The 16836-nt window shown below is 36.6% G+C and overlaps 1 long non-coding RNA gene across 1 annotated transcript in view; it reads left to right on the top strand.

Annotated features, from left to right (window-relative positions):
• Window positions 1–3816: 3816 nt before the first annotated feature.
• Window positions 3817–16836, top strand: part of LOC125686618 (uncharacterized) — a 59459-nt gene continuing 46439 nt past the window's right edge. The window contains exons 1-2 of the long non-coding RNA XR_007373851.1: window positions 3817–3884; window positions 8198–8258. This is a non-coding gene — a long non-coding RNA (uncharacterized LOC125686618). The remainder of the gene's footprint in view (window positions 3885–8197; window positions 8259–16836) is intronic.

The raw sequence follows: 16836 nt of genomic DNA on the forward strand, positions 1-16836 counted from the left end.
GCCATCATTCTATTCCTCCTTCTTTTAATCTCCCAGGATAGAAATCACAAACCAATCTAATTACCTTAGGACTATAGGGAAGAAGACCTTGAGAGCAGTTAAAGAAAATCCGTTTTGATGCCCCTTAAATTAAATATATGTATCATTTTACATGGGCCCACTATTCTTGCTAGATAATACTGAATTATACAGTGTTAATGAAGACTGTGCCGTGTTCAGTGAAAGCTTTTTAGTCTTGATCTACATTATTTCACAGAATCACAGAATTATAGGTGTTGGAAGAGATCTCTGGCTATTATCTATTCCAACTCCCTGAATGACTTAGATTGGGATAGCTGTTTCTGAACAAGAGAAACACAGGAGAGACTGCAAATCTTGAGTGCTGATGAGTGATACAAGTTTTTTGAATGCAATTTCAAAGGAGTTGAGAGGTGATTGAGTAAGGATCAAAAAGAATCCATCTGGTATTAGTCTATTGCTTATAAGATACGTATCTAGAAACAAATGATTTTGACTGATGCATGTTAGCCTCCTGGCTGTGTTGACTCATCTTAATTTCAGTGAATGTGTAAGACCACAGAACAAGTCATTTGATATTTATCTGTGCTAATCTTCCTGGTACTTGTCTGAAGCTTTGAAACCAAAGTGAAAGAAACATATCTAGGTCTGCTACAAGTAACAAATTGAAATGGAAATATATTTTGGCTGACGAAAATTTTTATTTTCTCCTCATTTCACCTCAGGTCACTAGACAATTTGTACGTCTGTTCTCTACATAAATTGAAACTTGACTGTTTGCTTTGGAAACTGTCTTCTGGGCAAAGTGAGACTACATCATGGTCTATGAGTTGAGGTAGCACTTTGTTCAGATGGGAACTAGCAGGTCAGCTCAATGCAAATTTATAAAGTTGGCTTTGACTTTACTAACACAATGGGAGCCTTGTCCAAGCAGCTGTCACCAGGACTGGCAATAGCTGTGAGACTGAGCTTGTTCTTAGAGTTTCACTGGGGAAAGATTTATCACCAGGAAGTTTCCATTTGCATGCCTGCTTGTGTAATGGATGGTACGTTTCTTTCTTTACTATTTCAGGTTTTTCCTGGCTCACAGAGCTGCATCTTCTAATATCATAACATCCTTTATTTAGACCTATGCAAGGAGGAGTTAAGATTTGTTGTTTATTTATATTCTGAACTGTGTTACTTTTGTACTATGTGGCTTTCCTTCACCATAAAGATGAAAAGGGTCTGACTCATCTCAAAATAAGGCAAATTAAATACGGACAAAACTAGGAGTAACTCTGATTTCACTGGGTACTGTGAATGATTACTTGACTTAAAAGATTACTGGAAAAAATATTACAAGAAGAAATGACTTGCTTTCGTGTTTTAACCTTGACTAGAACCATGTATCAGAACCTAATGCCACACCCAGCTTCTATTTTTCCTTTGCCTGTCCTCTCCTTCCCCTCCCCCCTCATCTTTCCCTCCCCTTACTTCATCATTTTATTATTATTTTATTTAATAATATTATTTTATTTTAGTCGTTAAAGGTCTGGAGACTTTCTCCTGTTACTGCCCCATAGAGGTACATCTCTGTGTGCCGGTATTCACCCAGTTATGCCCTCTGGACCTGAGCCAGCCTTCCTTGTTGATGATGAGAGCCTTTCCAGTGGCAGTGAGGCATCAAGTTCTAGAGGGATATTTTATCTCTGACTGCTAAAACTCTTTGGATCAGATTATGACTTCTGGACCTCTTTTACTTGCATACCTTGACAAAAATAACCTGGGTAGACCAATTAAATTTTTCTGACACTTGTATTGTCAAGCAACAGTGTGACCGTCAGTCTCTTTGGACATAATGATGTAAGGTGTGATTAAAATAAAGCTACTTCTAAACACATTAGCAAAGGCAGTAAAAGGGCGTAATATAGAGTTTTTCATAAATGAGTTTTCTCTCCATAATTTGACTGCATGGTCAAATCTGTGGACAAAGAATACTGATCAGGGGCAGGAAAATTTAATGATGATGACATGCAATATTGCAGATTTAATATGCTTAATTTTGGTGTCTGTTATTGAAAAAGCGTATTAGCAAAATGCAAAGATTCCAGAAAGAGCTGCAATCTGATTAAAAAAGCCTGAAAAATAAGAACGCAAATCAATGGAGTTTATTTTTAATGTAATTGTGGTCTTCTAACAACAAAGTTTACAGAATTCAGAAAGTATTAGATAGCTAAAGGTGAAAAAAATGCAAGGACTGGAGTTAACTGTATTCAAACTAGGGATTAGGTAACTGTAGTTGAAGTCTGATAGTTACTAATTGTTTAAGTGGGAAGAGCAGATTTTTTTGTTTAAATTATTTTTTTAATTGTAGCTAGGTATTTTTCCATAAATCGTATTATGGTTTGATAAAATATAATTTGATTTACAAAATTAGAAACACTTTTAGCTCATTACAGCTGTCCCTTCCAGCCTTAAAATCAACAAAGCGCTACACGTTTGAAATATAAAGATGGAGATTTCAAACAACTGTAAAGTTATTTTCACAGAATCACAGAATTGTAGGGGTTGGAAGGGACCTCCAGAGATCATCGAGTCCAACCCCCCTGCCAAAGCAGGTTCCCTACAGCAGGTCGCACAGGTAGGCATCCAGGCAGGTCTTGAACATCTCCAGAGAAGGAGACTCCACCACCTCCCTGGGCAGCCTGTTCCAGTGCTCCGTCACCTCACTGTAAAGAAGTTCTTGCGCACATTTGTGCGGAACTTCCTGTGCTGCACTTTCTGGCCATTTCCCCTTGTCCTGTCTCCACACACTGCTTTCATCCCCCTTAGTTAGTAAAAAATCACCAAAAAAGCACTGAATGAATTTCCAGTTTTGCTACTGCTGATAGACCTGAATGTGGTTATATCATGAAGTTTTGTACCCTGTGATAAAGGAAGGGAGATCACTGTGTAGTTTTTGTTCTGGAAAATTCTACTGAAAACGTCCAACTATGATAAATAAGGTGAATATAAGCACCAATGAAAAAAGAAGAGGCTCTTGAGTTCTTTCATTTATCATTGTAAGCCATACTGTGCCTTGTGAGTCAACCATTATGCTCCTGGACCAAAACTCATACCTGAAAATGCAGACTGGAATTATTCCGATGGGTAAAATAAATGTATTGCAGGATCTTCAAACTGAGCAAACTTTTTTAAGTGCCACAGACCATTGGGACTGTACTGCTTAATGACTGAATTTAAATTTGAACTAGAATGATAAACCCTGAGGTCTTGATCCTTAAACTTGTATTTTTTAAATCCATTTAAAACTCTGGTGCATTGAAGTTAACATCTATCTATATCAGTTAGTAAATAGCCCCACTTGAAGAGCATAGCAGATCTTCTTTTCTTTCCTAAGACTTAAAGCATAGCTATGCTCAAAATCCATAAGAAAAAAAGATTCCGACATGAAGTCTGCTGTGTCGTGTGTAGTTTCACACTATATTAAATACTCTGGTACTATAGTACTTTCAAGTGTGCAGAAATCAAATGATAAACATCTATCTTAGGTAGCTGTTCTCTATCTTCTTGTGCCAAGAAGAAGCATGCATGATATTAAAATCGTGAGATTTTTCTTCTTAAAATTTGTTCAAACAACTTCACATAGAGGAGATACTTCATAAGTAGGAATGTTTCACTGTAGTGGAAAGACCAAGTACAGCCTGAGCTAGTAATCGAGCAGCAGGTGGGAAGGCAGGGCCAACCCAAGGGAGCTCAGGTGTATGCAGTTCACCTGAGTGACTGAAAAGGTTGAAGCCATGATCTATCCCTTTCCAGGCCTCATTTAAAGATTTGCAGTGGAGGTACGGGTATCTTGCTGGAGATCCTGAGGCCTTCTAAAGGTAAGCAGCTTCTTTCCTTTGTTTCTCTGTCTAGGTTGTTGTGCTTGAACATATCCTTGCTTGCTGCAGCCTAGAACTTTGCTAGTTTGTTGTCAAGAGGGTTAGAAGGTTTTGTAGGAGTAGTATGTGATTTTATAATTATGGTTCTAAAGGTAACTCATTTTAGATATTGCCAGTGAATGCATGGTGACATTTTAAGGAAGGTTGTGTTTAATCTTGAACTTTCTGTAGTATATTATTTAGTATAAAAGTCACCAAATTTAATAACCAAAGTTGAGATATCATATCTTTTTCTCCAGATTTGCAAGTGTTTCTCCCTGCTCCCAGTTAAAAAAATTAGAGTATAGTATATTAGTGCTAAAATATTGGGTACTGTACTGTATGTGGAAAACATCTTTATGCATCAAAATATTATATTATGGACTAAGAGATAAATACATTATCTTTATTAATATGTGTATATAAAACACAATAACTGTCTCTGAATTCACTGCCTTCTGCAAGAGATTTGATTCTGGGATGCAAACTATCCAGAGCATAAGTACTGTGTTGTACTTTTTTTGTTTTGTTTTGTTTTTTTTTAATCTTTAAACAAGAATGTCTTAAAGATATTTCTGTAGAAAACAGTTCAACTTTGAGTGGAGAAATCAGTTGGTAATGTCCCTCCTTCTGCCAAATCTCTCATGGGATGATGCCACTTGTACTGTGCAGAAGTATTGGAAAGGAGAAGCCAGAACCGACAGGCTAGAGAATAGATTTTTAGATGGTCTCAAAACTGAAGGTCACTGGAAAATATATAAAGGTTCTTCCAACAGAGGCACTGAGCAAATAGTTCCTCCTAACTAGTAGAGAACTAATTGCTTGAAAGAAAAGCAGGTAGGTGAACTGACATCATATGTGATAAAAATACGCAGTAATTCCACCAATGACAAAGATTACCTTCACAACAGATATTTAAAATATTAAATGAGGATTTGATTGTTATTGAGCGCAGAAGTTGTTAGGCACTGGGAACACTACAATCTTCTCTATGCATGTGACCCAGAATGCATTTCAGTAAATACTGCTTTAGCTCTTCTAGTAGTTGTATCAGTTGGACTGTTCATTCGGATGCCAACATCAGAAAGCCATTAGGTGCAATAGAAGCAGAGAGCAAAATGAAGCAGCTTATACTACTGCTGCACTATCAGCACTAGCTGTGCTTTAAGAAAAGGATTGCTTTGGATCTGATTTATTTTGGTTCCATGTAGTGAAAGTCCTCAGCAGCCACATGGGAGGAAGCTGTCTGAAGTACTTATCTGTTCCAGGCTATGTGTGTATGGTAGGAGCTGGAGTGCATTTGGTATGTATCTGGAGTGAAGTGTCCATCCCAGCTTCCTCCTAAAGGAATTCAGTCCACGTGAAGAGAATTGTTCTGTGAATTGAGCCAATGCACAGTGCAGATGACTGGAGAATTTACTCCAGAACTGCACCCATGCTCTGAACCAAAGGTGTTGTGCTACCCTATCCTTTGACAGAGTTCCCATTGGTAACTCCGTAAAGGAGAAGCTCTGTCTTCACCAACTGGATAGAAATAGGAATTTAAAAAAAAAAAAAAAAAAAAAAAAGCATTTTTCTTTGCTATTTTTATTCCAGGTAACATTGCAAAGCATTCAAAAAAGTTTTGAAAAACATTTAGTTTTGTTGACCCAAATGCCTGATAGCTGAGTCCTATCTAACAGTGACCACAAATAAGTTTTCCCAGAGAAATCCTATAATTGAAACGCACTAGAAAGAAAATCTTATGCAATTAACCTCAGTTGTACATTCATATGCAAATACCATCACAAGAGAAGCTGTCTAATTGTGAAGACTGTGTATGTATTCAAATGTTTGCTATATTTTTTTTGAACACAAATGGCCATAAATGCAAATAACTCTTTTAATTGACATAAGTGCTACAATTTCTTTTGTCTATTTAACATTATATACCCTATTTCATTTCACGTTCAAATAATTAGGACTTACTTTTCCTGATGAGAGTAAAACCCAGCTTTTCAGAAATATCATACTCCTACAACGTCATTGAGTGTTGCAGTTTACAGAAGGTTTTGCTACTACCCAATGGAAAGGGGAAGAAAAATTAAAAGAGACTCACAGAGTGTTTCTAACATTTTTACACCTAAAAATGGACTGGCTTGTATCAGTTCTGAGACCTAACCTGAAAAAAAAAAAAAGAAAAAAAAAAAAAAAAAGAAAAAAAAAAGTTATTAAAACAGGTGTATACTTTCTGTTTACTGACTTTTCAATTGCTTTCCCAAACCCTAGATATACCTGTAATACTTAACCTCCACAAATATGCATTTCAGACAGATCGTAAAATATTTTTACATATATAAATTTTTAAACTCACTTCAGTCATGATGCACTGCTTTACACAGAAAAATCTGAAATGCTTTGCTTTTCAATTTTACAGAAGCACCTTTTTGGTGTTCACTGAACAGTTTTAAATACTGAGCACACTATTGAACAATACTGCAGAAAATTAAACAGTAAACTAGTTTATGTCTCCTTTGGAACTTCAAGCAACATAAAATGTAACCGTTTGTATATCTTTAGATCTAAGCTCTGCTCTGTGCTTCCAAAAGATACTTTTAACAGACTTCCTCTTATGTGCTAAATATGTATGTAGGCAATATGTAGTATAAAGGTTCATAAAGAACAGAAAGGGGGTAAGTGTGGTGTGATGTGGGATAGGAAAACATCTAGGCTCCTATCTGCCCCACTGAGTCTGACAGTGCAGCTCCAAGTGTTCTGGCAGCGAGTGTTTAGAAGGAAGATGGCAGGGAATGTTGACTTGCTGAATGGAAACCTTGACAAAATGTCTGGTCTCCTCATTTCCCTGATAGTCGCAGAGATTGCATGAAGAAAACTAGACAGGAGCAAAGGCATTCTTTTCCCTGCCTTTCGAGGGCCCTGAGAAATAGAAAAGATGTCATCCCAAGCTAATTCTATAAACATTGCTATCAGAAAAGACATTTTAAACTATCATAAAAAGACCCATTGTGCAACTGGAGTCTTGGAACAGGACTGGGTTATAGCTCAACCATTGTTAAAGGTTAATGTTCCTATCATTGCATTCCTTTTTCTAGTTCCCATAACCAGGCTGTAATGATAGATAAATATATGAGCTATTTCTTTGTGTTGGCAAAATCACAATTCAGAAAGACATAGTTTCCTAAGTTATTTTTAAACTAATATGCTGGTTTATAGCTAGATGAACAAAACCATCTTTTTTTTTTGTTGTTTTGTTTTAAGAGAAAGGGAGAAAGATTTTCTATGTTATGCTGTTCTTGCAGAGGCATTTTTGTTTATCAAAACAGAGTAACAGCTTTCTGAAGTCAATGCATGAACTGAAAAGAAAGCTAATTAAAACAATAACATTAATTTGATGTTGCCAAATGCTAACCAATCTGGTACTTTCCATAATTATTTTTACTATTGTAACATAATTCAAATGTCTTTGTCATTGTTTAGCATTATGTTCCTGCAAGTGTTGAGTGCTGATTCCAGGGCAGGAATTCTATTTACTATTTGCTGACTGGGCAACAAAGTCTGTGTGTCCCTCTTCCTAGCTCTGTCAATTTTTATGCAAAGAGCAAAGTAATGCCTCCTACATTTTCATGAGAGTCTGTTCTGCTTGCTGAATGTGTCGAGAGCATTTTTATGAAAGAAATGCTCTAATGACATTACAACTTTTAGGCAACTCAGCACATGGAGTCCTAAAAGTTTTCTTGTGATACATTAGCAGAGGAGTACCTACTAAGCTCAGTCTGTTTTTCAAAGGAAAAAATAAAAACAAAAAATAAAAAAAAAAAAGGCAAAAAAAAAAAAAAAGGCTTCACCATCTCATCAGGTTTAGAGAAGCTCCTGTGTTTTCAGACTGTTCACCTGACACAGCACACACAGCATTACTAGTCTGCTCAGACACCTGTAAGATTGCCACAGTGCTTCTGGGCTGGCATGTACTAGTGATGTAGCTTGTATGTTGTTTACTTTGCATTTTGTGGGTGATTTTTCTGGTGAGTCCTAAACACAGCATAGCCGTGCTGTGCTCAGTACTTTTTTTTTGACATGCCATATTGTTGTTACTGCTGCAGGTTTACCGGTTCAATTTGAGAAGAAGAGGCAGGCCAGCTGCAGCTACCTCCTATCTTTGGAGTCCAGTCTACTGGAACTATATGTTTCTGAACTCAAGTTTACTCTAAATAAGTTTTTTTCCTTATTTCCTTAAAGCAGAGCATTCCATTAACTCTTTTTCTGTCTTATGGTAGAATTGAAGAGAGGAAAATAATTTCATCTTTAATAATCTCCAGGAAGATTCCTGTGCGTAAGGTAAGACAGATGAATCTCTCTGATAGCATGGCTCTGTGGCAGTGGTGTAGTTAACAGTAACAAACAAAGCCACTGGGTAGATGGCTCTTGTTCCCTGCAGAGATTCAGTGTATCAGTTTCTTCTTTAGTCTGTGTATAAAGTTATTCTTAAGCAAGAGATAGAAGTGATCCATGCTGAGGAAATTTTTATTGAAAGATTATGCCAAAACCCCTTATTTCAGTTTTCTACGGGAGAAGAAATAACAAAAGTCCCTCTGTAGTTTTCATATCTGAATGGTTTAGCTGTCCATCCTGTTCAGCTAACTTCCATAGCTTGTTTCAAAAATTAGGACTCTCTTTCAAAAAAATCAACCATAAACACTCTTTGCCTCTATTCAACCTCCCCTTTCCCCAGCAAAAGAAAACAAACAAACAAAAAAAAAAAACAGGAAGAACAAATAGCCACAAAAATAAAAAACCCACAACAAAACAATCCCTTCAAAAGAAATAGAAGAAAGAAACAAATGTATGTCTTAACGCTTCAGCTGAGAACAAATACTCTTGATGCATCTCTGTGATCTGTTCTTCAGTCATTTTTCTAAAGTTATTAACTTTGGGATTTAATAATCACTCTAAAATTATGGACATTGACTACCTGGTTCCTCTTAAAGTCATATTGAATGCAAAGAACCAATTGATAATGCTGCATGTTCACTATTTATGCAGAGGAGCACGTAGTGCTGTCTGCAAGCTCAATGTGGGTACAAATGAAATCTGTTAACTGTGAAGTAGTAACTTCAGTATGTTTTTCAAGTTATGCTCTTTTCTCTACAGTGTGCTCTTAAACTTTCACACAATTCTTTATTTAATGCCTACCAGAAATACCATAGCAAAAATCTATGGTATTTAAGGAGGAGGTTATGTGAGAGAGAAAGTGGTGGTGGTAACTTCAGCAAATATGTTTTGACAGATATAGAGACACACAACTGTAGTGTTATTTTCATATATTTTGTTTTTCTCTCAGTGATTCGTTAGGAATTAGACTTTCACATTTTATACCCAATTGCAAGATTTACATTATTGAAATAAATATCTGGTAGTATTCTTTCATCTTCTAATGAACCAGATATCACTAAAGGCTAAAACATGCATATATCATATCTGCTCAAGTGGAAAAACATAGGATGAGGAAACCTCCACTTTTAAAGTACTTCAGTTGCTAGCTCTTACGTGGAAAAATCATATTAGTTCTGTTTTTCTCATCAGACACCACTGACTTAGCTCTTTCCAAAGCCTGGAAATAAAACATCACACCTTAGCGTCTGGTTTGCCTTCAGCATGATACTGAAATTAATATGGTTTCAGATGTTAGTTTGAATAGAATTTCTTCAAAACTTAAGCAACAAAGCAAATTTTTAAGCTGTCAAATAGGTTTATAGATTTTGTCTTATGGTAAAAGGCAGACTATAATTCAGCTACTTACATGAATGTTATACATGTTTGTAATACATATTACATACAATATAATTTAATATTTTAATTACATGTAATTTATATTACATCATGTTACCTTGAAATCATTTTAAATTATCTGAATTATCTTAACTGTTTGCTTATGTAAGTCTAATGTCTCCAGAAGAGCACAGCTGTGATGTTCCGTGGTAGGACAAATAATACAGATACAAGAAAATGTATGTTCACCTGTAAAGATTAGATTCAGAGACATGGAAAATTAAACACATTGAAAAAGTGATAATCCACTGTCATATGAGTCTTTAATTTCTTGACCAGGCTTTTATGGCAATGCCTAAAATTTTTCTTGTTCTTTTCTAAAAACTGCTACTCTAAGGCATGCCGTGCTCTTATTTGACATCTGTGTACTGGAAAACTGTGACAGCTCAGTCATGTCTAGGTCGTTCCGACTTTTGGTTTTTGCCTGGTTGCTCAGACGAGAAAAATGGCCAGTGTGGGTAAAAAGAAAAGACTGTCATGTGCAGGCAGCTCTGTGACACATGGAATTCTACAGATTTGAACATGTGCTCAGAGCTCTATCTTTATACAATTAGAAGAATCTGGCAACTCAGTGGAGCCTGAAAAAGAGCAAGATTAGAGTTGACCCTCATTGGAAAGAGGTTGCAGCACTACAGAAGTGGTAAATAGTTTTTCCTGGGTCTTAACTGGGAGTTTCAGTTTGATGCTGCAATGCAGTTATTAAGAATGTTGCTCTGCAAACTGAAAGAGAAAGGCAGTGCACAGAAAGAGAATGATACCCTTCCTTTTCTCTCCACTCTCTCCCATTTCAGCCTTTCCAGTCAAATGACCTCCTATGGAAAGATGAAAATATTACTTAGAACTTGTCTCATATTTTAAGAAGGATTGCTGAATTTCCTTTCTGCTTTTCTCTGCCTTGCTATTTAACCTTTAATGTCATTGTTTGTCTCTTTGACAGAAGGAGAGAGAGCTAGAGATGAAGATAGACTGCTTTACATCACAGTACATAGGCAAGCAACTACCTTGGTTAGTAGGTGAAGAAATTTTTAGAGCCATTAGGAGAAAGAACAGGATGAACTACTTGGTCAATAAAAGGTGTCTCTGTAGATGGTGCAGGTCTCAGTTGTGTCATGAGTGCTTTTTGTTACAAAAGTTCTGTCAGGCAGGTAACGGTACTTTTTTAGAAATGGGCCACACAGATTACTGATTAAAAAAAAACAAACCAACAAAAACAACCCAAACAAACAGAGCGAAAAGAAACTGTCTCTTCTGCCTAGAAGTGGTTCAGTCAACAAGAAATGACAGTTTCAAAGTACATGGGCTTAGTATCATGCTAGCAGTCTTCAGGTGTTCGCACTACAGTGCATCACTTTCATCCCCGTATGATGCCAATGAATGTCAGGTCCCATGGTCTTGTAAATTGCAGTGACGCATGTTGAGGCATATATAATTATTTATGGTTGTGCTTTTTTGGTGCTGGTATTGCTTTGGCTTTTCAACTTTAAGAAATGAGAATGAAGGCTACCAGAAAGTAGAATGTTGTCCTCTTGCTGCTTCAGAAAGTATTTGTAGCTTTCAAAATAAAATACTATTTTTTTCTTTTTCTTTTTTTTTTTTTTTTTTTTTTAAGGAGGGAGACAGTCCTCCTGAGATGCAATCTTAAGCAAAGTACAAGAAGTTCCCAAAGGATACTGAACATGAATAAAAACATTTCCAGCATTCTTATAATAATGCTGTGTTTACTTTGTCAATTAATGATTCATTACCCAAAACAGCTTGTGCATTACAAATGACTCTGTACTGTATTTATGAAGCTGCAAACTGTTAAAGGCAAAGATGGTTTCACTTTTCTTGCTATTATTTGTTTGTCTGAACACCAGAAAAGGAAGTTGTAGAGAGTGTGTAGTGTGCTGTATATTTATTTACTTAGTTTTCTAGTGCTTTGGCTCTTGAAAAAGATTCTTGCCCTGTAAAGTTTATCATCTTAAGAACTATCAGATCAAAATTACCAGTATTTTCCTTTACAAAGTGCTAATAAGAATGTAGGCAAGTCATTTGCTCTGATGTACCCATGGTCTGTAATGCTCAGCATGGAGTTGGTCATCTGAGTTCAGGGGTCTCAGAGGCTAAGATGTGACTACTAGTCCTTTTTCTTCAGTTCTAGAGATCCCTAAACCTGTCTCTGCTGCCATGGGTGAGCAGATCTTTCTGATGGGTCTGAGCAAGGAGACCTGGGCCACAAATAATATCCGTTTCTCTTTCACGCTTTCAAGAAGGCATCTTGCCCCATTACGTGCCGAGAATAAAAAGATAATGTGATCCCTTTATTACTGTGTGCCTAGAAACTAAAGGTACAAAGGCAATTGGTTTCCAAGACCCATTGTAAGTCGGTTGTATAATTATTACAAGACAGGAAAGAGACTGGACCAAGTGCTTATTTGGTGTAAATCAGTCCAACTTGTCACTGACCTTAATGGAATTGGTTGATTTATATCTGTTGAGAATCTGACCTATCTCACACAGAGATGGAAAATGTAATGCAGTTAGCTTTAGTGGGAGTTGTACTCTCCTGTCCAAGGCACAGTGTAATCACATGTATAATATAACTGAGTTCCTGCAGCTGTGGGAGATCCATCTCAGATTTCCTCACTTTGCTGCTCTATAATTTTAATAGAAGAAATTTTCAATCACAGAGCATTTTTATTTCATTTTATTTTATTGCCATTAAGACATCTGATCTTGGTTAAACATATGGTTGTAACATTATTTGACTTTTTGTAAAATTAATTATACTCCTTATACCCCTGATGGCTTCCACATCAATAAATTACACTATAAATGCACATAGGTGAAAGCTGGAATCTTCTAACGTTAGTCTAAAATATCAGGTTTAATGGCTTTATTTTGCACGTAGTTGTTATAGAATTTGATCAAAGCCCAAAACAGAGATGGTCTCTCATCTTCAAAAGGCCATTCTAAACAGGCGTTGCTATTGCTGGTGCCAACAGGTTCAAGTTTTTATTTGCTATTTTATTTTTAGGACAGCTTGTTTGGTATTCAGGCTCAATTCCACAGAGTGATTTATTCACAAAGCTTTGCATGTCCACCTCTTCCAAAAGACTCCAAAAAACTTCCAAAAGTTGCATAGACTCTCAAAGGTGCAGAAGAACTTCTTTATGGTAAAGGTGATGGAGCACTGGAACAGGTTACTCAGAGAGGTTGTGGAGTCTCCTCCTATGGAGGTACTCAAGACCCACCTGGATGCCTACCAGTGACCTATTGTAGGAAACCCACTTTAGCAAAGGGATTAAAGGGATTAGACTCGATTATTGCTTGAGGGCCTTTCTAATCCCTGTGACTCTGTGACTCCATCTCTAATATCCAAAAGGTGAGTCAGGTCTTGTGGATGAAATGTAGAGCAGCCAGTGCATTCATACCAACAGGTAAGAAAGATGTAGGGCAGCAAGTATCTCACACCTAAAGAGGAGAGGTAGATGCTGTGATTTTAACCCAGCAAGCAGCTGAACACTGCACAGCCTTTTGTTCTCTCCCCTGTAACAAAGGGGAGAGAGTGTGAGGAAAAGATAGGGCTCATTAGGTTTACTAAGACATAAAAGGAAGAGAGAAATAACAGTCATGATACTATGTATGTATACAGAGGAAGTGATACACAAAGTAACTGCTCAACACCTGCCAACTGATTGCGCGGCAATTTCCCAAACAGCAGGAGCTGCTTCTGGCCAACTCTCCTCATTTTTCAGTTGTTTTTGTTTTGTTTCGTTTTCCATACGCTGTCATATAGTATGGAATATCCCTTTGATCAGGTTAGGTCAGCTGCCCTACTTCTGTTCACTACCAGCTCCTTGTCTGCCTAGAGCTCCCTTGCTGGAAGGACAGCTGAAAAATTGAAACCCTCTTGGCTCTGTACAGCACTGCTCAGCAACTAGAACATCAGTGTGTCATCAACATTGTTTTTCTCCCAAAGCCAAAACATAGTGTCCTACCAGACACCGTAAAGAAAATGAACTCTTTCTAGGATTAGGCAGGACAGTAGAACTTAAACATTTTGTTCATGATCTCTAGACTATACATTTCTCCACCTGGGATTCACGTAATGTGGCTTACATGTGAGTTGTGAGAGGAAAGGGCATTGAATTCCCGTTTGGAAGTTAAGATTGCTGTAAGAATAAGCTTGCCATTTCTTTGCTGTGAAACACTTGTTAAGTAATGGTGTCACTAGCATAGAGTCAAAGTAGTGACAATAGTTGTGTCCAATAGTGTCCACAAATAATCAACTTTTTTTCAGCGTTGTATTTTGTTCTTGGTTTTTATCAGCTTTTTATGGGCCTTACATATCTTGTACGTTGCTAGCTAACTAGGGTGATATAAATCTTGAAGCTGTGAGAACCCAAAAGATCCTTGTAAGCAATTATGCAATAACTATACTAAAATAAAACAAACTGGGGCCAAAGTCTAGACATTTGCCTTTCAGTTATGTGATTCTTATCTCTGTTGTTCTCTTTCTACATGGAGATTGTAAAGCCTCCCTGTAGAAGTACTGGTTAAACACAGTACAGTTTAAACTGGTATCGTTTTTCCTCACAGAGTTAAATAAGAATGTAAAGCATTATTTCCTACCTTATTTTCTTTGACCCGTCTGTGTATTTCACTAGTATCTTCTCATAGCTCCAAAGAACCTGGGGATTGGAACCAATGTCTTTTAGGAAATACTAAGATGATAGCATTTGTCAGCTAAGTAAGTGATATTCAGCTGTACTATGAAAACAGAGCAGTGATATTGTTTGGCTGTTTAGGATGCAAGTGAAATTTCAGGGTCGTACAGGCAAGTCTATTTTCTCCTGTTGGTGCTGCATCATCTTTTGATAGGGACTGCTCTCAAGATTTCCAGTGACTTCCGGACCTTTCACCAGTGTTCAGCTTCTGAATGTAGAATTGCTGTTATCTTTCCAGAAAGGGCGTATGAAGAATTGGATGGAGGACACAGTACACAAAATTTAGAGCTGCTTCTGAAGTGCTTCTTCTGAGTATTCTGGGTGCCTTTGTAGCCTCTTTTTTCTTTGAACTCTTCCCTCAAAATATGACTCACTGATTTGAATTAAAGGCTCTGCCTAAATTAAGACATAATTTGATTAAATAAAGCATACCTACAACTACAAAAAACACTGCTTGAGATGCGGTCTTAACTAAAGTTAGAAGTATACTGTGGCCCTAGACCATGTTCAATTTGCTTATGTTAGCAGTCCCACAGAAGCCACTGGGTGTCCTCGTATGAGTGAGGATAGTAGAATTTCAACTCTTCTTCAGATTCTCAAAAGGGATTCATTGTGAACGACTTTGAATGTTGTAGTTGAGTATCTATGCACAGAGAATATAGTGGAGAAATACTCAAACATTTTGGAGAAAATAAAATCAAGAAGCCAGAAACGGTTGTATGAGGTTGGTACTGATTGCAAGTCTGATGGGATCCGGTTGTCTATTTTTCTGAAATATTTCTGTTAGTTTTCACAGTCTTTTGACTTATTAGGAACACTTGTGGAAGATTAATTTTCTGACAATGGGAACTAGGCAACTTCAGAATACAGTTGATCTACTTTCTCCTTAATATCAGACAAATAGAATAGTGGAAGAGCCCAATGCTCACATCTTTCTTTCCCAATTCCAGTTGCCTTAGGATCTTAGGTAATAAGTTAAAGAGGTACTAATAAGAAAGGTTAAAGACATTAATGTCATGGTATTATAACCACATACTTTGATAACTTTCTTGTTTATTTTATTTTGAAAGTGTATTTATGAGGTACATTATTTTTATTTAATGGTTCCTCCATTTGAAAGCTTTGGGTAACATTTAATTTTCAGTATTGACTGCAAATTTTTTCCTACTGAATAAGTATTTATGTTTTTAGTACTTGAGGTAGTTTTTTTTTTTAAAGCTACTGCAGCTTTGTCTGCTTGAGCTGCAGACAATTTGCTTGATCTCTTCTGTTTTTAAAGGAGGATTGAGAAACAATTTTTAAAAGCAAATATTTTTGTATGTAATAAGGTAAGAGAATGGCAGGAGAACTGCTCAGAACACCTAACATGTTTGCTTAGAGAGGAATAATTAATAGGTGATGGGTAAAGTTAAACAATATTTTGAGGCAAAAGGAAATGCATAAAACATGATAGAGATATTAACTGTTTATATGTAAAATGGGATGCCATGTTTCTCATGAGTTCTTATGAACTGACAAGTTCAATAAAAGCATGTTTTCACTCTTTCTAAAAATTCGACTGTTATGAGGACAGAAGAACTTTGAACATCTAGAGCAAAATGCTGTATGTTTTTGTACAGTTGTGTTCAGTTTACTGCTTTATCAGTTCCCTCTGACCATGACTACTTGTCACAAGCAGGTAGTCAAGGCTTAGGAATAAATGATTTGCTGTCATCTCAGATGTGGTTTTGAGGTTGTTTTCTACCTTGTCTCTGCATCAAAGTCTTACAGTCCTGTGTCTCTCTCCAGTCTCCAGTCCGTTGCTTTTCCTCATAATTGTTTCTTGAACTGCTTGAGATATTTGACAGAAAATCTCATTCTATCAACACAATTTATAAGAATCTCAGAGGGAAAAAGACAGACATACTGACTTTATTGGTTGAAATTTTTGAATCGTGTAGTGAAAATGTTATTTCTTCTTGAGTGATTCTTTTTTTATGCTTTAATTTAGGTAAGGAATGAGGTTATCACCTTCTTCTCCAGAATATTTCTCTTACCGCTGTGTCTCCTTTCTTGAAATCACTCAACTACTGTGTTTATAAGAACAATTAATCTCCCACAAGACTTTTCTTTTGGATTTTGTGAAAAATACAATTATTGTTTATGGGGTTATAAATGATAAAACTATGAAAATGTGCTTTATTACAAGAGGGATGTGGTTCTGCTTCTCTTATAAGGTAATTCAAAATGTTAGAGCCAGTGACAGTCTCTTCAGGGATTTTTATTCAGTGAAGTTTGAATGTGAGCTGAGTTCTCTCTCGTATCCACTTAGGTGTGTGGGTAAAGAAGAAAAATTGAGTGCCAGCCCAAATATTCAAAGCACCTTTTGATAAAAC

The sequence above is a fragment of the Lagopus muta genome, chromosome 1, assembly GCF_023343835.1.
Source record: "Lagopus muta isolate bLagMut1 chromosome 1, bLagMut1 primary, whole genome shotgun sequence".
In the NCBI taxonomy this organism is placed as follows: domain Eukaryota; kingdom Metazoa; phylum Chordata; class Aves; order Galliformes; family Phasianidae; genus Lagopus; species Lagopus muta.